The sequence below is a fragment of the Triturus cristatus genome, chromosome 5_2, assembly GCF_964204655.1.
Source record: "Triturus cristatus chromosome 5_2, aTriCri1.1, whole genome shotgun sequence".
Lineage (NCBI taxonomy): Eukaryota > Metazoa > Chordata > Amphibia > Caudata > Salamandridae > Triturus > Triturus cristatus.
In genome coordinates, this window is record NC_140588.1 from 936,794,226 (window position 1) to 936,815,773 (window position 21,548).

The following is a 21,548-nucleotide window of genomic DNA, read 5'->3' on the forward strand; positions in this document are numbered from 1 at the left end:
GTAGTTTAGGGTGATAAGGAGTTCTTATGGGTCATTGATGGATGGTGTTTAAGGGTAGTGAGGGTTTTTTAGGGTTCAGAGTTGGGCGGAATTCGGGTGTGTTGAGGTGTTTTAAGGGGTATGGGATGGATGGGGTTTATGCGTAGAAAGGGATTTTTTAGGGTTCAGGAATGGGTGCATGCATTTACGCAAAAAAAAAATACGCATTCAAAAGCCAATTTTGAACAAAAAGGCATTCTATGAATTGATTTTTAGAAAATGGTAAATGCCATTCATTCTGAAAATGCAATTTCATCAAATAGAATATAGCATCAACAAAGAAAGGCCTCAATTGAATTTAGAAAGGCTCCAACTTTCCTATTAAAGTTTTTTACATTTTTTTATTGCATATTTCATCATATGTATATTTGTTGGATGAGTTCTTTGTATTTTTTGTGCATTGTTTTGTGATTCAATCATCGAAAATGCTTAGGCTTCCAGTAATGACTCAGTGGAGGTCCCTAGATTCTAATAATGATTAATTGAGAATCCCCGGGTTCAGTAATGACTAAGTGGAGGTCCTCAGAAATCAAAAGGTTAGGCTATGGCAGAGATCTCAATTTAACATGTGTACTCCATAACAACTGTTCAAGGAATTCATACACAGGTGTCAAACATGGAACATACTAAAAGAGATTGCAATTCTGTAATTAAATTATAACACTGTATTTGATAGACTAATAAAACGCATGTTGCATCCCCCCCAATTTGTAAAATGCTGCTCTCGCAATCTGTTGTTTTAGAGGTGTGAGCAGCCCTATCCTCGGGTGTATAGGATGTTTGTGTGTTTTTTAATCAGAGAAAAACATAACACATTAACATGTAACAGTTTAATAAATGTATGGGCTCAAAAACTATGGGCAGAAGTGAAGGGCTCCTCACACCATTGTCCCACCTAGAGCTAAAACAACAAGGAAACAGTCTGCCCATCTCCCATTACAACCCATCTATGCATGATGCTATGCATTTTGAGAGCTGCTTTGCAGGGCCTTGCAAAGGCCATGCTTGGGTTCATTTGCCCTGCCTGCCTCCCTCCCTCTTCAGATAACCTTGAAGCGAGGCATGTGCCTTTGTGTCTCCGGTTGTTTATAAAAACCCTCTTTCCATATTTTGTTCTTGAAACCTCAAGCTCAGATGAGGCTTAGATGTTGGTTCGCTCTTTACTTGCCTTGTTGTCCCATTATGGAAGATACATTTATTATCCATTTTGAAGTTGGTGTGTAAATACTACTCGAGAGTAGGAAGTAGGAAAAGTTAGTAGTCATAAGTTGTTAAGTTTCTCAGTAATCTAATTCCATGAAATCACATACAACCCGTGGGAAACAGTTCACATATTTTACTCCCAACTGTGTTGTTCCATTTATACTAATGTGTTGGTAGTAGAAGCATCTGCTATTTAGAATGCCGCCAAATGGGCACAAAAATGGGTAGACAAAAATGCTCATTTGTGTACGGATGAACAACATTAGAAACATATGTCTGAGTCCATGTTTGCGTGAGTGTTTGCCTTTCTGTTTGTGTCTATGTGTAAGTGTGTGTTTTTTTTAATTACAATTAAAATGAGTCTATTCCAGTGGATCCATGCAAGCGTTTGATAGACATCGAGGTTTCAGAAATCAATCACAGCTGTTTTCATCTCAATGGGTTTTCTTTGCTAGCTTCAGTAGGAGCTCGCATCGCTAGTTGATGTGCTAGTTTTCCAGGTACAAACAAATGAGTGCCCCTGCGAGCTCCTCATCTCACTGAATTATTACTGCCACTGGCCTCTCTATTGATCAACAGAGAGCAGGCTTGGAGCCCCGCTTTGCAATAAGGTGAGCCCATTTCAATCGCCTGTGAATGTATCTGCTCTTGTCATAACTCTGAAAGTCACATAATGCAGTGATGTCCAGCTATATTTTTCAGCTTTCAACACAATGAATTTAATGTTCCTCTTTTGTGGTGTTGCACTTTATTCAACACACTTTCTGGTTGGTCTGAAATATTTCCAAATTATGTTGGAGTAGGAACGCTTTTTTAAGTGTGATAGCGTTACCACACTTAGTGGAAACTGGGTGTAGGCAATATGGCACACAGTATAACCAACACCATGGAAAAATATAAGCTTGCAGGTAAGCAATTACCCATTGTTTTCAGGTGATAAGAACACTTCATTTTTAATTCCAGGTTTTCTTTGGCCACACTAGTGCATTCTGAGTTTTATATTATTGTGTTTTTTCAATGAAGCCCATCTCACATTCGAAAACACATATTTGTAAAAGAAAGTCCAGAATTCGATAGGTTGGCGCTTTGTGACATGTAAACATTTGCCAACTATATACCTTGTTCCTGAGCTGCAATAGCCTATGCCAGTGGATCTTAACCTGTGGTCTGGGGACGCATGTGGTCCGAGAAGCCTCCTCATGGGGTCCGCGACTGCTTAGAATTCAAATAATATTAACAGATTAATCAAGTGTATATAAATTAAAAGTGGCGGCTGCTACTTAACGGCGGTGAGGGAGCAGGTCGTGGGGGAGAGAAGAGGTAATTAATTATTTTTCTTAATTACTTACCTGCCTGCCAGCTGCTGCCTCTTGGCCCTCTTCGCTCGCTTCCAGAAATCCAGGAGCAGGAAGCACTCAGGCTCCAAGGCTCCCCTAGGCAATCACAATGCTGCGTTTCTGCAGTTTTGTGATTGGTCTGAGCGCCGTGGTTTGGTGCTCAGAGAGTGACAGGGAAGCTGTGTATGTTCACCACCCACGCTGTATACTACAGCCTGGTGGACAACATGCAAAGTGCGCCTGACTGTTTGGCCGGCCCAAGACGGCCAGCCAAACTGCCATGCCCCCTTAAGAGAGTGCTCACCACTCCTCCCTCTCCTCCCTCTCCTCCACTCCTCAGTGACAGCCCAGCCTGCCTCGCCTCCAACCAGCTGAGCAACGATGGAAAAATAAAATGATAACACTGCATTATTCCTTTATTTTTTTCAATTTTGACCTGCTCACAGGGCAGTGGGTTGACACTCCTCCGCTTTAGCGGAGGAGCCGTCCCTGTAAATAAAGAAGCAAAATTAAGAGAAGAAGCAAAATGTTAAAATGTAAATGTGAAGGAATTAAAAATTGGAGGCTTAAAATTAAGTTAGTATCCATGGATTGATCATGGGAGCAGTGCAATTGCATCAAATAGAATAAAGCATCAACAAAGAGAGGCCTCAATTGAATTTAGAAAGGCTCCAACTTTCCTATTAAAGTTTTATTTTAAATTTTTGCATATTTCATCATATGTATATTTGTTGGATGAGTTCTTGTTTTTGTATTTTTTGTGCAATGTTTTGTGATTCAATCATCGAAGATGCTTAGGCTTCCAGTAATGACTCAGTGGGGGTCCCTGGATTCTAATAATGATTAATTGAGAATCCCCGGGTTCAGTAATGACTAAGTGAGGGTCCTCAGAAGTCAAAAGGTTAGGCTATGGCAGAGATCTCAATTTAACATGTGTACTCCATAACAACTGTTCAAGGAATTCATACACAGGTGTCAAACATGGAACATACTAAAACAGATTGCAATTCTGTAATTAAATTATAACACTGTATTTGGTATACTTGACCTTCTGGTAGATCGCTCCCCCCCGCTGCAGCTCCGCCTGCACCCCCGCTGTCGCTGTTCGCTGCTGCCACCGCCGGTGAATTCAAGGCCCTCCTCCACCTGCAGGCTTCCACCTGTGCCTCATCCCTGGTGGCCAATGGTTTCCTTTAGGTTCGTTTTCATTGTCTCCATTTTCTGCCTGTTGCCTTGTTCCTGCATCTGTCTGTGCCCCCTGCCCCCCGCTCGCCACTCTGCTCTGTGCCCCTTGTATTCTGTATTTTGATCGCAGCTTTGTTCTGTGCCCCCCGCTCGCCGCTCTGCTCTGTGCCCCTTGTATTTTTTATTCTGTATTATGATCGCCGCTTTGCTCTGTGCCGATTTGTATTTTGTACACCTCTCGCTCCTCTGTGCCCCGCTGGGTCGTGCCGGTCTCCCGTACTCCGTCCCCGCCACTGTCTCCCCTGCGGCCCTGCCTCCTCCACGCCCATTCGCCACACCTGTCCCTCGCCTCCCACCTCCCAGCTGCTCCTCCCTCCCCACCTCCCCATATATGGCGGCCGCTGTGCGGCCATGCAGCGGACGCGCTCAGCAGGCGCGCCAAAGGCATGCCTGTCTGTGCCCGTCCGTGCCTGGACCGTGCCCAGTGCCAGAACCCCTGGCCCCCGCACCAGCCAAAAGGACCGTCGCCTCCGCTACGACGCCAAGACCCTCATCACTCTCAACCCAGGAAGAACTCACACCTGCTGCAAGGCCGCCCTGAGGCGCACCCACGGCCCCTTCACCTGCCGGAACTGCAGCTTCTCCTGCCACAAAAGCGCCAAGACACCCACCACAACGGAAGCCAACCAGCTTAGATGCACCCCCGCTGTCGCTGTTCGCTGCTGCCACCGCCGGTGAATTCAAGGCCCTCCTCCACCTGCAGGCTTCCACCTGCGCCTCATCCCTGGTGGCCAATGGTGGCCTTTAGGTTCGTTTTCATTGTCTCCATTTTCTGCCTGTTGCCTTGTTCCTGCATCTGTCTGTGCCCCCTGCCACCCGCTCGCCGCTCTGCTCTGTGCCCCTTGTATTCTGTATTTTGATCGCAGCTTGTTCTGTGCCCCCCGCTCGCCGCTCTGCTCTGTGCCCCTTGTATTTTTTATTCTGTATTATGATCGCCGCTTTGCTCTGTGCCGATTTGTATTTTGTACACCTCTCGCTCCTCTGTGCCCCGCTGGGTCGTGCCGGTCTCCCGTACTCCGTCCCCGCCACTGCCTCCCCTGCGGCCCTGCCTCCTCCACGCCCATTCGCCACACCTGTCCCTCGCCTCCCACCTCCCAGCTGCTCCTCCCTCCCCACCTCCCCATATATGGCGGCCGCTGTGCGGCCATGCAGCGGACGCGCTCAGCGGGCGCGCCAAAGGCATGCCTGTCTGTGCCCGTCCGTGCCTGGACCGTGCCCAGTGCCAGAACCCCTGGCCCCCGCACCAGCCAAAAGGACCGTCGCCTCCGCTACGACGCCAAGACCCTCATCACTCTCAACCCAGGAAGAACTCACACCTGCTGCAAGGCCGCCCTGAGGCGCACCCACGGCCCCTTCACCTGCCGGAACTGCAGCTTCTCCTGCCACAAAAGCGCCAAGACACCCACCACAACGGAAGCCAACCAGCTTAGATGCATCCTGATCAACACCCGCTCCGCACACAAACACGCCGTCGAACTCTGGGAGCTCCTCGACACCACATCACCGGACGTTGCCTTCCTGACCGAGACCTGGATGAACGAAGCCTCCTCGCCAGACATCACCGTAGCCATCCCAGACGGGTACAAGATCACCCGCAGAGACCGCACCAACAGGGCCGGAGGAGGAATCGCCATCATCCACAAAAACACCATCAAGATCTCAACAAACAGCAACGACACCCTCAGCACCGCCGAACACATGCACTTCCAGATCCACATGAACCCAAAGACCACCCTAAGAGGCACCCTCGTCTACAGACCTCCAGGACCCCGGCCTCAATTCTGCGACTCCATCACTGACCTCATCAGCACACACGCGCTGACCTCCACCGATTACATCCTCCTCGGAGACCTGAACTTTCACCTGGAGAACAACAACGACAGCAACTCCTCCACCCTGATCGACAACCTCGCCAACCCACAGCGCCAGCCACACGCTAGATCTCATCTTCTCCTCAAGCCCCCACGTCGCCTTCAGCCACGCCTCTGAACTCACCTGGACAGACCACCTCTGCATCCACTTCTCTTTCCGAAAACCACCCACACACTACCGCACCCTACAGACCCCCACCGCCACGGGGGCAAAATCACTGAAGAACAACTACAGATAAACCTCGTACTCAACCCCCCGACGACCCAAACCAACCCAGATGAAGGTGCACCGTCGCTCCACTGAAAAACCCCACCAACACAGACACCAGCAGAAGAGTCAGCTGGTTCTCCCCGGAACTCCTCAACTCCAAACGCACCTGCCGGAAACTGGAAAACATATGGCACAATAACCAGACGCCAGACAGCCGCACTGCCCACAAATGCGCCATCTGCAACCACCACCACCTCATCAGGACCGCCGAAAGAACCTCCTTCACAGACCGCCTTGACAACAACGCACACAACAGCAAAGAGCTATTCACCATCGTGAAGGAACTCTCCAACCCCAACTGCAACGCCAACGACATCCCACCATCGCAAGCCCTGTGCCACTCCCTCGCCACCTTCTTTCACCAACATCCACGACAGCTTCAGACCCCAGACGAACCCTGCCAACCACACCACACCGAACCCACCGCACCCCACTGCCCACGACACCCTGACAACCTGGGCCAACGTGAGCATCAAGGACACAATCAAGACAATGGGAACAATCCACTCCAGATCCCCATCCGACCCTCTCCCGCACCACATCTTCAACAAAGACAGCAAGTCCATCGCTCCCCACCTGCACAAAATCATCAACCTCTCTTTCGAGACCACCACCTTCCATGAGAGCTGGAAGCACGCAGAGAGCAACGCCCTACTGAAGAAACCCAAGGCGGACCCGAGCGACCTCAAGAACTTCTGGCCCATCTCCTTGCTTCCGTTCCCAGCAAAGGTCATCGAGAAGATAGTAAACACCCAGCTCACCCGGCACCTCGAAGACAACATCCTAGACCCATCCCAATCAGGATTCCGCAGCAACCACAGCACCGAGACCGCCCTCATCGCCGCCACAGACGACATCAGGATCCTGCTGGACAACGGCGAGACGGTGGCCCTCATCCTCCTGGACCTCTCTGCCGCCTTCGACACCGTCTGCCACCGCACACTATGCACATGCCTCCACGACACAGGGATCCGTAACAAAGCCCTGGACTGGACCACCTCCTTCCTCTCCAGCAGAACTCAGAGAGTCTGCCTCCCCCCGTTCCGATCCAAGGCCTCCAAGATCATCTGTGGCGTCCCTCAAGGATCCTCCCTCAGCCCGACACTGTTCAATGTCTACATGGCACCTCTAGCACTCATCGCCCGACAGCACGACCTCAACATAATCTCCTATGCTGACGACACTCAGCTGATCCTCTCCCTCACAAAGGATGCCCTCACCGCCAAATCCATCCTCCACCAGGGAATGAAGGCCGTTGCAGACTGGATGGAGGACAGCCGCCTCAAACTGAACACAGACAAGATGGAAATCCTCATCCTCGGATCCAACCCCTCCGCATGGGATGACTCCTGGTGGCCCACATCACTAGGATCCCCCCTGGCCCCCACCGACCACACACGCAACCTGGGTATCATCCTCGACTCAAAACACTCCATGACCAAACAAGTCAACGCAGTCTCCTCCACCTGTTTCAACACCCTCCGCATGCTCCGCAAGATCTACAGATGGATTCCGACTAACACGAGAAACACCCAGGTCCTAGTCAGTAGGAGACTTGACTACGGAAACGCCCTCTATGCCGGAGCCCCGTCCAAGCTCATCAGCAAACTACAGAGAGTCCAGAATGCCTCCGCACGCCTGATCCTCAACGCCCGCGCTGCGACCACATCACCCCCCACCTGAGGAACCTGCACTGGCTCCCAGTCAACAAAAGAATCTCCTTCAACCTCCTGATCCACACACACAAGGCACTCCACAAAACCGGCCCAGCCTATCTCAACAGTCGACTCTCCTTCTACGTACCCAACAGGAATCTCCGCTCCGCTGACCATGCCCTGGACACGGTCCCACGCATCCAGAGAACCACTTCCGGAGGCAGGTCTTTCTCCCATCGCGCCGCCAAGACCTGGAACACCCTCCCCCTCGATCTGCGACAAACCGAAGACCTGCTGACTTTCAGGAGACAACTCAAGACCTGGCTCTTCGACCAGTAACAGCACCACCCCCCTCAACCCCCCCAGCACCTTGAAACCCTACCGGGTATGTAGTGGGCGTTACAAATAATGTGATTGATTGATTGATTGATTGGTAGACTAATAAAACGCATGTTGCATCCCCCCCAAATTTGTACAATGCTGCTCTCGCAATCTGTTGCTCTAGAGGTGTGAGAACTGGGGACCCCTGTGCCTGCTGTCCACCTCCAAAAGGTCAGCCAAATCAGAAGGAAGCACCAGTCCCAGGTAGGCAGAAATACAGGAGCAGGAGGCAATATCAGGGCAGCCAATTGCTCTGATGATGAGAATAGGTGGAAACAGTGTCTCATTGGGACCCCACACGTGGTACAAAGAGAGCGTCTGCAGAAGGAATTGATCTCCTTGTCGGCAAGACAATATGGGCTTCAAGCATTGAGGTGCTTAATTCCCAGGCTGCTGATGTTGCCTCTTCCCTGGGGTTTCCTGATGTCAACGGCAGGGGCTCTGCAACCACCGCTGGCAAACCGAGGCCGCACCCTCACCGCCTGAAGAGCCGACGAGCGCCACAATCACAAGGGGCCGCTCAAGACGATCGCAGGAGGGAGGCAGCATCAGCAGTGTCCTTGCCTTCGGAATGGCAGACGGGCACAGCTGCAGCCAAAGGCCACCGACAAAGATTCGCTGAGATGCAAAGGCCCGCTGGAGGCGGACCATCCATCGGGCAAGATGTTGGGCGAGTCTGTCCCCGGGAACCACTGCATTTGTGATGAAGGCAGCCACCGGACCAGCAGACCAGGTAGGAGGACATGGCGGGGCAGCAGAGCTCGACTGCTCTCATTGCCAGTTGTTACATTCAAGGAGATACCAGTCCTCAAGAGTTGTCGGTGTATGTGTGTAAAGTATGACACATACACTTTCTCTGGTACACTGAACCATGAAGCATGTCCTCCGGGCAACATTACTACTTTTCCCTTCCCCCACTGACACAAACCATTCCGTCCATGGTTGGAGAGTTCACCCCGAGGACACCCCTCCTATCTGGGATCAGCCCACCAACATATAAATATCCCACCCTCTGGAGTGTAATACAATGATTAATATATATGTATAGTGTGTGGAAAAAATGTGTGCATCACTGTCCCAGCAGTTTTGGGCTATGTATGACATAAAGAATACAAGGAAGCTGGTGTCTTGGTAAAAAATAGCGAGTTGTAATAGGTCATGAATTGTGTTGCAGGGATATTAAAAAGTTGTGACGAAGTCTGACACAAAATCTTTATGAGAAAAAGATTTTATTCTCTTTAAAGTTCAGGTTTAAACAATGAGGAATTCATTCTTTTCATATGCCTTTGTTGCTTTTCTTGCAAATGGATAAAAAAATAACAGGCAAATTAGGTATTGGTGCTAGGAATCTCGCACAAATAAAGCACAATTGGGTTTCTGGACCGAATATGAATATGTGTGTTATTCTTAAATAGAGGATATTGTGCACCTGATTAATGCACTGCCTTACCTTTATCAAAGCCTTAACAGGTGACTCTGTGTAATCAGCACACACACAGTATTCCTGATCAATGCACAGCCTTTTCTCAAGCAGTGCACCAGTGATCGAAGTGGATGGGATCGGAGGGGCACGACGTGCCCATATTTCTTTTAATGTAAGGAAAACAGTTCCCCTACTTTCTGTGAAAAGATAACCTTTCCAGGACGGTTAATTCCAAGAGCTGAAATGATTCAGCTGCAGTGTAAGGCAGGGAGTCTCAAGTGCTGCGAAGCCGAAGGAGGGCAGACAGCTAAACAAGCCTTCTTGGCAGGGTGCCTGCTGCCTGAAAGAAATGTAAATGTGCCCAAGGGTCAATCTGCAAATGTGAAGGGAGCTGGGAACCAGGTATTGGCTTTAATTAATGAAATCACTTGACACTTCCTGATGACACAGATTTATTCTTTTTGTGTGGTATTGGAAAGGAGCTACCAACTGAGCTGTGAAGTGTGTGCTTTTTATAGGATGTAACGTCTTAAACTATTCTCCACTTCTCCAACCATGTTTCAATTCCATGGCTGTCTGGTTACATGCCTATACCTCTGCAGTGCATTAATTAAGTAATAGCAGTTTCATAAAGTACAATGGTGCAGTTTCAACTTACTAACTTAGCTTCCATTTATTTTATCCTATTTATTTTGCACTTCAGCTGTTTGTTATTGTATATGTACATATATAAAGGTGAAAGATCAAAAACAATTACAGAATATTTAGTTTTTTAAGCCACATCTTTGACCCCATCCCCACGCTTACCTGCCCGACCCCAACTGTGTACAGCATCACATTTCCCTTACTTTTATTTAATGCACTTCGACCACTAAAGTACAAAGACACTTTGTGATCAGCATAACAATGGCTCCTTATCAAACCATAGACTGCTGATTATGACAATGATGGAGCAGGTAAAGCAAAATGTTGTATACCCCCTCTATTTTGCATGAAAATACTAATTACATAACCTACTTATATTATAATTTGAATTAACTGTTTGATGTGTAAAATGAATCAACTATTTGCACCTTTTATCAAACACCAATTACATGTGGGACTTATTGCTCTTTGCATGGCAGAATAACTCTAATAACTTAAACTTGTACGCCTATTATTAGTAGTATGTGTGGTAATAGGATATCGCATGATTTATGTTGCTTTTGTGATGTTTGCGTTCCCGTTTTGGATCGAAGGGTGAGTTTTATTGCTTTAAGTGTTGCTAAAAGCTAGGAAAATACTAATACATAAAGGGATTAGTGAGGGTTTAACATTAGAATCTTCCTTTCTGTGTATTAATTACTCTTTTGTGTTTGTTTCGCTTAAGTTGGCATTTGGGCCTACCAAAACATGGCATCCAAAATGGAGTTCAGAAGTGGCCACCGTCTTGTGAGCGCAATGCCTACTGCGCAGACTCGGATGGCTCTGTAGACCTGCAGGGAACCTCTATTCAGAAGCACCGTGTTCCTGGTCAAGGATAGGAACATGGAGGACTGCCAAACTTTAGTCAGTAAAATCTGGTCTAAATGAACAATCGAGACATACAAGCAAACTTTACAATGTTGCATAAGGACAACATGGACAGAGGAAGTGAACCAGCAAAATCCATGAGAACCCAGACTGACGTGAACAGCGGAAGATATTACAAAATTCATCAAATTAACCAATCATCTGCTCCTTAGTCCGAGAATGTTTCATGTTATCCCAAATTTTATTATAAAAAGGGTAGTAGAATAGGGAGGGGGAGGCTGCCTTCTTTCTTTTGATGACCGCACACCACTATCGACCCCATAGGCGATGACAGATGCTTGTACGATCTCTGGTCCTTTGGAGATCTTTGGGACTGTAACGTGCTGAGCAAAGAACTTTCCGGACTTCGAGCTTTGGCCTGCTTTATTTGGACAATTAAACGGCTAAATTTGGTTATGCAGAGCCATTTGAATTCGAAAATCCCACTAGCAAGAATAGGTAAATATAAAATGTCATGCGTTTGGGGTGATTTATTAAAATTCTAATCTTTGATTGACTAAAATGCTAATAATAATTGCAAACAATGTTTAGATAAACAAATATTTGATTAACAAGTTTGTGGTTTTTCAGGGAAAAAAGAGATTAGAGGATTCTGAAGCTTAAATGTGTTTTAGCTGGTTCTAAATCACCATAAACCAGTCCAACTAATTGGCCCATCGACCAAGTGGTGGAGTGCATTGATGTTAAGATTAGGATCCTATAGGAGGTAATGTAAATGTCTATTCTATAATATAACTTTTCTTCCTTATAGGTAATAGGGTACCCCCCATTTCCAGCGCTTAGTTATTCATCCCTTGTAGTATCCTCAGGTCATGTTAATATGTTCCCTTTCATTCTGTACCTAGCTGCTCAGCCAGTGTGAGTGTTCCGCGTAGAATGTTAGTGTGAGTGGAATGCTTGGGTGCCTGTGTGTGTGTGAGACAGCTAGGAGGCTGCTCCTGGTGGGGCCTGTTCTGGGCTTGTTCTATCTTGCTGTAACCTCTACCTATGGACTTAATAAACTACATAAAATCATCTTGGCTACGTCTACTTCATCACCCGAACATGTGGGCCCAGCCCACTACATCCCTCCAGTGTGCAGACTCGTCGGAGAAAACGTATGAGTGTTGGTGTTATGGGCCCCACCAATGAATGCATGTGTGAATGAGCTGGTGTGACGTTGGGTCTGCGACGCAGGGAGGATAGTTGTAAACTTGCCCTTATCCCCGGCTTTCCGCTGGATCAACAACAAAGACCTACCTGAAACGACCACCTAGGTCGATTTCAGCTGAATTGATAGGCATTTGTTTGTAACACACATTCAAACAATTTTGGTTTCAGACCACAAAACACAAATTCACTACAGCAACCTGGATGCACACTTTAGCTTTTCGGGTTGCTCGAGAGGGTGACAATTGGCCTCGCACATGGTGGTGATGACAAGCAGGGAAGTGCTCCCCACCCCCTGGGGCTGGTGCTGAACATTTCCCCATCTTCAAGATATGTAGTAGTATTTGCCTTAATATGCAAGGATGTTGTGTTACACCCAGAGCTAACGGTTTTGAAACTGAGGAACCAGGTTCAAGTCAGTTGCCTCAACATCCTGTAGTCTGGTCAAATCTCTTAATCTCCCTGTGCTGAAAACAGACAAATCTGCTGTAATGTAACTGGTGCTCATGTAAATCATTTAATACAGTTAGGTCGTATTAGCGCTATATAAAAACCGGAGGGGGGGGGTTATGCTTAATACGTGTGACAAGACATTCAAGCACTTTACACTGAGCAGTGCGCTGCTCTACCTGGACCCATAGAATTGATATTGAACAAGTAGTTGCTGGTTATTGTGTTTAGTCTTGAGTGCTCTCAATGACATTTTTAAATGTTGAGTTATATAATGTTTTGTGCCGGAAGCACCTCCTTTAGAGACAGGCAAATGTTGGATCTGCCCTAGACACCAAGGTATTCATTTAATTATTTTTTCCTCACTTTCTCCCACGGCACACTCTCTTTGCATCTATTGCATCCTCGTTCGTCTTTTTCGCCACAGTAATTACTCAAAGAGATTTAGCCTCCCACAGAAACTCCCAAGTCAAAATTTAGCATTCTAGCCTCCCATCCCACAAATATGGCAAACTTCCTCTTATAAAGAGGAAGTCGACCCACAGCATATCCTGTTTTTTGGTTTCTGCAAAACTTTCCATTTCAAGTGCAGTACCTGGGCCCGGGCAGTCTTGCTGTGGTCCACTACGTTGCTTTGTTTTGGTATTTAATTTTATTTTTGGTTTTGTATGTATTTCTCAATATTGGTTTGTTGGAATTGTTTGGTGCTTGAACCGTTGTTTAAATCGGCGCATGTAATTTCATTTCCCCGTGAAGTCCTGCATTAGCGGACTCAGAGAAGGTTCGGGGATAGGTTGCGGCGCATCTTCCTTTTATTCCCCTGCAGTGTGGTCCTGGTATACGCATACTCAGCAGGGGATCGGGGGAGATTGCAGTGTGCCTGGAGTGCTTGCGCTTTCCCTGCCGAGAGGTCTTGTTTTAGAAGACTCGACATAGGAATGGGAGTGGCGGCGAGCACTTGCGTGTCGCTTTCCCTATTTTCTGTGCATTGCCATTGACCCACGGGTTTGGTACCACCTGGCCGTTCTAGGCGGCCTTGCCTGGGAGTCCAGCTGTAGCAGACTCAGGGGATCCTTGGTGGCAGACTCGTGGCATTTTCTTCGTTAGGGCGTTCCCACATCCGTACAGGCTCTTTACATGTGTTTGTCCTGCTAAGCAGTTCTGGGGTGCTTGCGTCTGTTCCAGCCCCGCTTCTCCAGCATGTTTTTTTTTTCTGTGCCAGGTGCTCTGCTTGAACTAGTGCTGACTGACTGCCTAGTCCCGTGTCCAGCTGGTGGTTGGGCGCATGTTGTTTGCCTATAGGGACTCTGCATGTTGAACTGCTTGTTAGTCTGCATGCATGCTCTATTATTTGGCCGCCTCTCCACGGAGCACATGTCTCTCTGTTGCAGGTGCTCTGCCTCAGTGGCTATAACTTGTCTCTGGTGGCATGGCCCTCCCTGGACATGGTTTGGTATCCTGGTGATACTGTCTGAGTATCTTGCAGTAGCTTTTTGTCTGTTGCATTATGTCGATTGGACAGCGGCCTATTCTTCTTCCTCCCTTAAGCCGCTGCTGTAATACTCTGGGCCCTGCAGGTACTGTTGGGTTGGGGTGTGGGCTTCTGTTCTGCCCTAGCTTTGTTGGGCAACAGGTTGGGAGGCTGTTTGGCATTTCTTGGACTCCCGGGGTGAGGTTGCATCAATTCATGGTGGTCTTGCACCTATGTTGGTTTTTGTCATGGTGGTCTTCTGCTGCCCAAGGGTGTTATTGGTGCCCTTTCCTTTTTCTGAGGTTGGTTGTTTACGCCCCACCCTGCTGGTCGTGTTTCAATAGGCAGCTGTGGTTTGCATGCTGTTGGCCCAGTGTTGGGTGTGGGTCTGTCATTTCTTGCCATTATGAGGGCTCTTGGTGCTTCCACCCGGGATAACCCATTCAACTTTTTTTGTGATGGGGTGATATTGGGGTGTCATTGTGGCCGATGTTTACGGGATTCAACATGCTGCTGCTGCGACCCCTGGCTTGGTATCAGTGGTAGTCACCCAGGTGGGTGGTCGATATTCTCTATTTTCCATTGTATTGGGCGAATTTGTGACTGAACAGTGGGTGCCTTAGGTGATGGAGGTTGGTTCCTGTTGGTTTGTGCCCCCCCCACTCCTTGTCGGGGCTCTCCTTGTCCTGTATCGGGCGCATTGCCATGCGCATTGATGGATGTACTCCTGTTGCTCCTTTTCGTTAGGCATTCATTCCATTCCACAATTCTCACCGAGGGAGGGGGTGTTTCTGGTGGTTTGTCGTGTTGGTGTTCTCTGTCCTGTGATGGATTTGCAATGATTATCTCCTTCATCCTCATGTGTAGTTCAAGCTGCTGTCTCTTGTTACCATGGGTTGGGGGTTAAAGTTTTACTTATCTGGATGCCTTTCTATTCTTTGCTCCTTTTTCAAAGGTGGTTCACCTATTCTGCACTGTGTTATGGTTTCATGGTGTCTTGGTGTCCCTCATGGTGTCTTATCCGGTCCCAACGCTGGTTCTACCTTTTGTTGACGTGTTTTAATTTTTATGGGTTGGGGTGGTTTCCTTCTGGTGGCCCGGGTATTGTCCCTGGTTACAGAGATTCAGGGGTGGTTTGAACGGCTGTGTACCCCGGTACGTCCTTTGCAGTGTCTCCAAGCTCTTTCTTCCTTGTGGACATCTCCATCTGTGTCTGTTACTCTGTCGGGTCTTTTCCCACTGGTTACCATGTTCTCAGGCTTTCCCTCCAGGTTTCCCATTGACTGTGCTGGTGGGGGAGTTTAGGGTTGGTGGTCGGGAAGGCAAATCCTTTCTCGGCCCTCTTTTCTGTATTGTGCCTTCCGATGGGTTCGTGGATGCTTCGTTGGATTTGTCTGCATGGGTGATGTGGTCGTGGTTCCAGCCTGCCTGTTCTTCCTGCTCCAGGGACTTGGGAGCTGTCCATTTGAGACTCCTTGCATCTGCTCCTCCGATGTTGATTTGTCATGTTCAGGTCTGGTCGGCTTCCGGCTTGGTCGTGGGGTGTGTGTGTCCCAGGGTGTAGTCCCTCTGTAATCTGCTTCTGGACCTTTGTGGCTGGGATGTTCTGCTGCTCTGCTCTTTATTTGCACTTTCCTTCCCCTGGAGGGTTCAAGGGGTGGCAGCCTGGTTAAGCCGGGTGTTTCCCGTGATGTTTTCTTGCTTCCCAGTGGGTTGCATGTGATCGGTTTGGCCTTAGTCTTTGTGCTTATGGAGTTTCCGGGTTGGGGTGACTCCTGTGGTTGCCCCTCTTGTTATTCTTGGCTGTCTGGCCGCATTGGGTGCTTTCCTTTCGTCTCTGCCCACTGCTGGGTCCATGACTCCCGGGCACCATGTTGCAGCCATTATGCCTTAGGGCCTGGTTGCTGGGGGGTCTACCCCATTAACTGGAAGTTGTCCTGAGTTGGGGCTGCTTTGTGTCAGCAGTCCCCCTGTCCTTCTGCCTTGCGCACTTCTGCCCTGTATTGAGATGCTTTAGGTGCTTGATGTGATAGCATGGGTTCGGTTGTTTATGATGTTTGACTCGTGTGAGTGTTGGATTATCTTTGGTCCACCAACTTTGGGTTGAGGTTGGATTCCTCCTCTCTTCGGGCTCAGTGTGAAGCTCTTGAGGGCATTTTGGTGTCCTTGTGTGAGTTCTCTGGTGCCCCATATCTCCCACTTTTTGGTTTCTTTTGGGCTGTGGTGCCCTGGACCTATAGTGCTGGCACCTCATTGGGTTTTGCCTTTGGATTTCTATGTTTTGCAGGGGTGTGGTTAGTTCCTTTGGTGTCGGTTGGAGTATTTTTCCTGGCCCTTGCAGTGGTGTTTTGGTCGCCTTCTTGTCTGCCTGACATGTTGTTATGTTGGGCTCTCTTCCAGTGGTCAGAACCTTTTTTTATGTTTTTGGCTGGGTTGGTCTTGCGACTCACCTCCGCTTTTGTTCCAGGTGTTGCCTCTTGTTTCCACGGGTGTGCAGTGGTTGTGCTCCTGCGTTTTTGTCCTGATCCACTCTCTTAGGTCAGTGTTTTGTTACCTCTCTGATGCGTGTTTTTGGGTGTTATTGTTTTGCCTGTCCCAGCCGGTGCCATTCAGGTTTTTTCTTGGTGCCTTTTGGCCCAGTGTGTTTTGGGTGGGTGCTCTTAGGCTCCACTCTTGGGGGTGGCTTATGCGGTCTCTTCTGTTGGACTTTTTCTTCCCTGGGCAGTGCTGTGGTCTGCTGGTTCGGTGGTTGCTTCTTGCCCTGCATTTATGGGGGTGTCCTTCATGTGTGTCTGGGATGCATCCCTGTGGGCGTCTTCTCCTGCCTTTCGATCCTTTTTCAGTTGGAGGCTGGTGGGGGTGAGTCTATGTCATTTGATGATTCTGCACTACATTCTGCTTTGTTGTAGTGTATGTGTTTGTACTCTTTTCGGTTTGTACTGTGTTTTGCAGTTTCTTCCATTGGTTTCTGTTTCCCTGCATTCTTGATGAAGCAAATTCTTGCGTTGGTATCTGATCATTGTGTAATTACTATGGCGAGGAAGACGGACGAGGAGGTAATGCTTTGCTTACTTACTGGTTATCTTCATTACTCTGAGTCCTAGTCTTCTTCACCACCGTATAGTTTCCCATCCCTCCCTGCCCTGTTGGGTATGGCTTTATGATTTTAGTTGTGGCTTTGGAGACAGAGTGTGCTGTGGCTAGACTTGCTCTTAATCGGAGGAAGAGGAAGCTGGCCATATTGGAGGGATGGGAGGTTAAGATGCTAACTTTTGACTTGGGAGTTTCTGTGGGAGGCTAAAGCTCATTTTGTAATTTCTGTTGCAAGGAAGACTAGGACTCGGAGTAATGAAGTTTATCTGTAAGTAGCCGGGGCATTATCTCCAGCATGGCAGTCATTACAAATATTTTTTTGTTTTTGATTTTAGAAAGCCCATTGCAATATTGCTGCCCATGCATGTACATTCTTCATCACATATATATTTGTATGCTCTTGACAAACAGCATTTTATAAATGAGAACCCATTGTCTTAACCAAGTCTCGTTCATTGACTGTAATTTTGTGTCTTGAGTAGGCCTGGGCCAAAATTCCGTTCCGTTCGCGGAAATTGCGATAATTTGGCATTTTCGCATTCCGCGGAAAGCGCGAAAATGTAAAAATTTCCGCATTCCGCAGCTTAGCGATAATTTGTTTCTTGCTCGCGCTGTAAAATAATACATTCTCACGTGCTCGCGATTGCCTTACCTGAATCCCCACGTTCGCCGACAAGTTTTCCTGATCCGGTCGCGTTCTCCACGAGATGTTGGATTGTTGGTAGCCATTTGCGCTGTCTCGCGACAGTTCGCGCCCGCAGTAACGTCATGTGTCGCGCGATCACGTCTTTCTTCTCGCGATCATGCACCGCGTGACAAGTGAAAACAAGATGGCCGCGCCCGCGAGCAACTGCATGGGTAAGTTGGCGAGCCGCGACCACGCAGAAAATTCCGCGAACGGGCGGGAAAAAAAGTTTCGCATCTTTGCGATATTTCCGCGTGTTTGTGGAGATTTTTAACATTTTCGCGATAATTTGCAAAAGTGAATTTCGCAAATTCCGCCCACCCCTAGTCTTGAGTTATTTATCTTCTTTGAATTATCACGGATATTCACATATAGGTCATTAGAGAGTGTGATAAGGAAATCGTACATGGAATTTGTGGTTTTAAGTGAGTCTCTATTTGGGTCTGCAAAATGTGTGTTCGTTTCAATTTGGGTGATCTAGTTGTTCTTCATGGAGACTATTGTTTAGCATTAGGTCTCAGTACAAACATTTTAATATGAAACATTTCTCCCTTCAACATTACAGTCATGCACAGATGTATGGCAATTTAGAGTGCTGATATGGTATCCTCATTTTGTAAATACCGTGTTCAGTTTTGTCAATTAGTTAACATTTATTTAGGTGCGTTTTTTTATGCACTGTTATTAGTGTTATAATAGTGACTACATCGGACAAAGTTACACTATAGCCACCGAATGCAAAATACAAACAGTGATCCAGTTCATCAATAATAGTTGTCTACAATAATGTAAAAAAAGCTTTGTCAATATGGAATATCTCTACATGGGTAATACATAAAAGCCATAGCTACATTGCCCTTGGCACCAAAGTCATTATATTAATAAATCTCCGCAAGGCCGCATGATTTTTCACTCAAATATCGGCTTTAACTATATGATGTGCATTTCTTCTGTAGAGGAAATTAATGGTAGTAAACCTGGAAAGGTTCAATGGCTCTACAGGTTTAGAAGTATGTAAACCATGTCATTGAAAGGAAGGTTTCTGGGAGAAATTGTTGACCTGCATTAAATAGCACTGTTATCTACGTTCCAAGACATAGATTTAGTTACTTGGTACTTAGGTTCAAAAACAGATGATAATGTGAACTTGTTTTGAACATTATAGGCCCATCAACCTTCACATTTTATAAGTTATTTGATATTGATAATGGCTGATTTCAACTTGACTAGTGTATTTCCCATTGTTGTACACTATTTGATAGGATCTTAATCAATGCTACATTATCTTAATTGTCTATCTGAAGATACTACGTGAAACAATGTATGCAGCTACATTTTCAATAGGATTTGAAGTATTTCTGTTAATAGGGTGCCTCTTTTGTATCTGGAGAGACTTATCAGCTTCTGTGTGTGTTCTAAGTAACCAAAAGTTAGATGCATCACTTCCTGTGATAGCACCTAGTCAAAGGTCATACAATGTCGCTTCCTTTGATTTCATGGGGATCCGAAAGGCAGGTGATGTCACTTCCTGTGATGTCACAAGGTCAGAGTTCATGTGATGTCACTTCCTTTGACATCATTGGGGTGGGTCACAGGACAGGTGATGTCACTTCCTGTGATGTCACCAGGTCAGAGTTTGTGTGATGTTACTTCTTTTGACATCAGGCCGGGCTCACATGGCATGTGATGTCACTTCTGCTACCCCTAGCTTTTTGGTGCATTGACATACATTCTACAGATGGGGTGCACATTATAGGGGGCTGTCTTTGCCAATACTTTATATCAGTCGGGTGAATTATTGAGCCGTACATTTGTTGTAGTCCCTTTTCTGTTTCTATCATCTACGTGTTTTGCATCGGATCAGAAGTGGAAGTACAGTTCGAGTGTGACCAAGGGCAAGAGAAAGAGCTGCTGTGCTGAGCAGTGCTAGTGTCTGGATTCAGTGATGTGCTCAGTAGAAAGGGGAAGGAGAAAGCATTGTTCCATTTTGTTGAGTATTTTTTCAGGGGAGGTGGAAACAGGTGAGAGGAGGGTGTGATTTCCCTCCTCTTTTCAACCCGTAGGGCAAGTGTGGGGCTTTTATTTGAAAGGCTGGAGCCATTTAAAGTTAGAAAACCATTGCATAGATAAGTATTTATTAAAAGTGACATGAACTGAGAAACACTCCTGCCTTCACCCTGATAACAATCCTATTAGTGAGCTATGATGCAAGACCGTTGTCATGTGTACCCTATACATGGCCTTGATTCTTATTATGCATAGAGCAACATTGCAGTTGATTAAATCAAACAGGAGAAGTTTTTGTGCAGTGCAAATCCAGTATTTGAAGGTGCTCTCTCTCATATATGATAATGAACAAAAAGTATTTGCCCATGATCACACAATGTGGTTAAGAAGGGAAGTTGTGATTGATCCCACTGTTATGATTTCACACTGCGCAATTCAGCCACTGGATTTATATCTCTTTTCCCCATCAAAAGTAATGCCTTGTCTTTAATTACTGCCATATGTGATCAGAGCATGGGTGACTGTTAAAAAACTTTGTTTTGGTCATTTTATATAGCGTAAACCATGGCCAAGGACATAGGAGCACTTCACAACACAGACTGCATTACACCTTATTTTTGTCAAAGCAGGGGACATTAGACTGGATTGACAGTATGTTGAACCAAGGCTGGGTATAGAACCTGTTTCCAAAGGGGGGGACCTTTCATTGTTGCAGCAGATAGAGTGGCACCAGGGCTCATAGACCTGAGGGACCCACTGACCTTGACTATTGCTGTATATTACAATTCAAACAGTAGCCAGGAGAATACTTTGTTCCTTCCTTTCTTGCACTGGTTCCCATGATGACACACTGTCTCTGCCACTGTTGGTTCCCCACATACCAGGGTTGTTATTTTAGCCATCAGACCATATCTCCTCCTGTGAAAGCTTGGCTCCTTTTTGGGAAGAGGTTCTAAGAGAACTCTGACCTCAGCCAGAGCAGGCATCTACCTTGAGCCTGCCTCGAGCAATCAATGTCACTCCCATCATAGATCTATTAAGGGGATGTATGAAATCACCTGTCAAAACCAGTGAAGTAGACTCATTTTAATTTTATGCTTTGTTAATGCAAAAGTGTGAGTGTGTGGGAGCCTATCTGAACGCGGGATTTCATTTTGAAAGAGGTGGCAGTGGGGTTTTGCTTCTGGAAAGTTTTTTTGTGATTCGCCATCAAAAATCCTGATGGCAGAAAACCATAGCACGCTAAAAGAATCAGTATTGTGTTTCTTGGAAAGCAGAATTATACATTAGGTGAGGAAGGTCCTGGAATGATACTGCCCTGTCATCCCTCAACTGTACATATTTTATCACTGTATGCATTAGGAAGCAGGGATATACACATTTTCTTGCTCACCCTCACCATTTGCTTTTTCTCCTCCCCTTCTCACCTCAATCCTTTCCTACTCTCTATTCTAATTTTAGGCTGTACCCTCTTTTCATCTCTCTCTGCTTTTGCTCTTCCCTCACTAACTGCTAATCACTGTTCTGCCTTTTCCTTTTATTTTCCTTTCTTTCCTCATTTATGCTTTCCTTTCTAGGTCCCCATTTTCTTCACTTCCCTTCCCCCTCTCCTTTCTCCTCTCTCCTCTTTTCATTTTCATCATATTCCTTACTTCCACTGCAATCTATGCTTTGGCCAGTTCTCTTCACTCTTCTC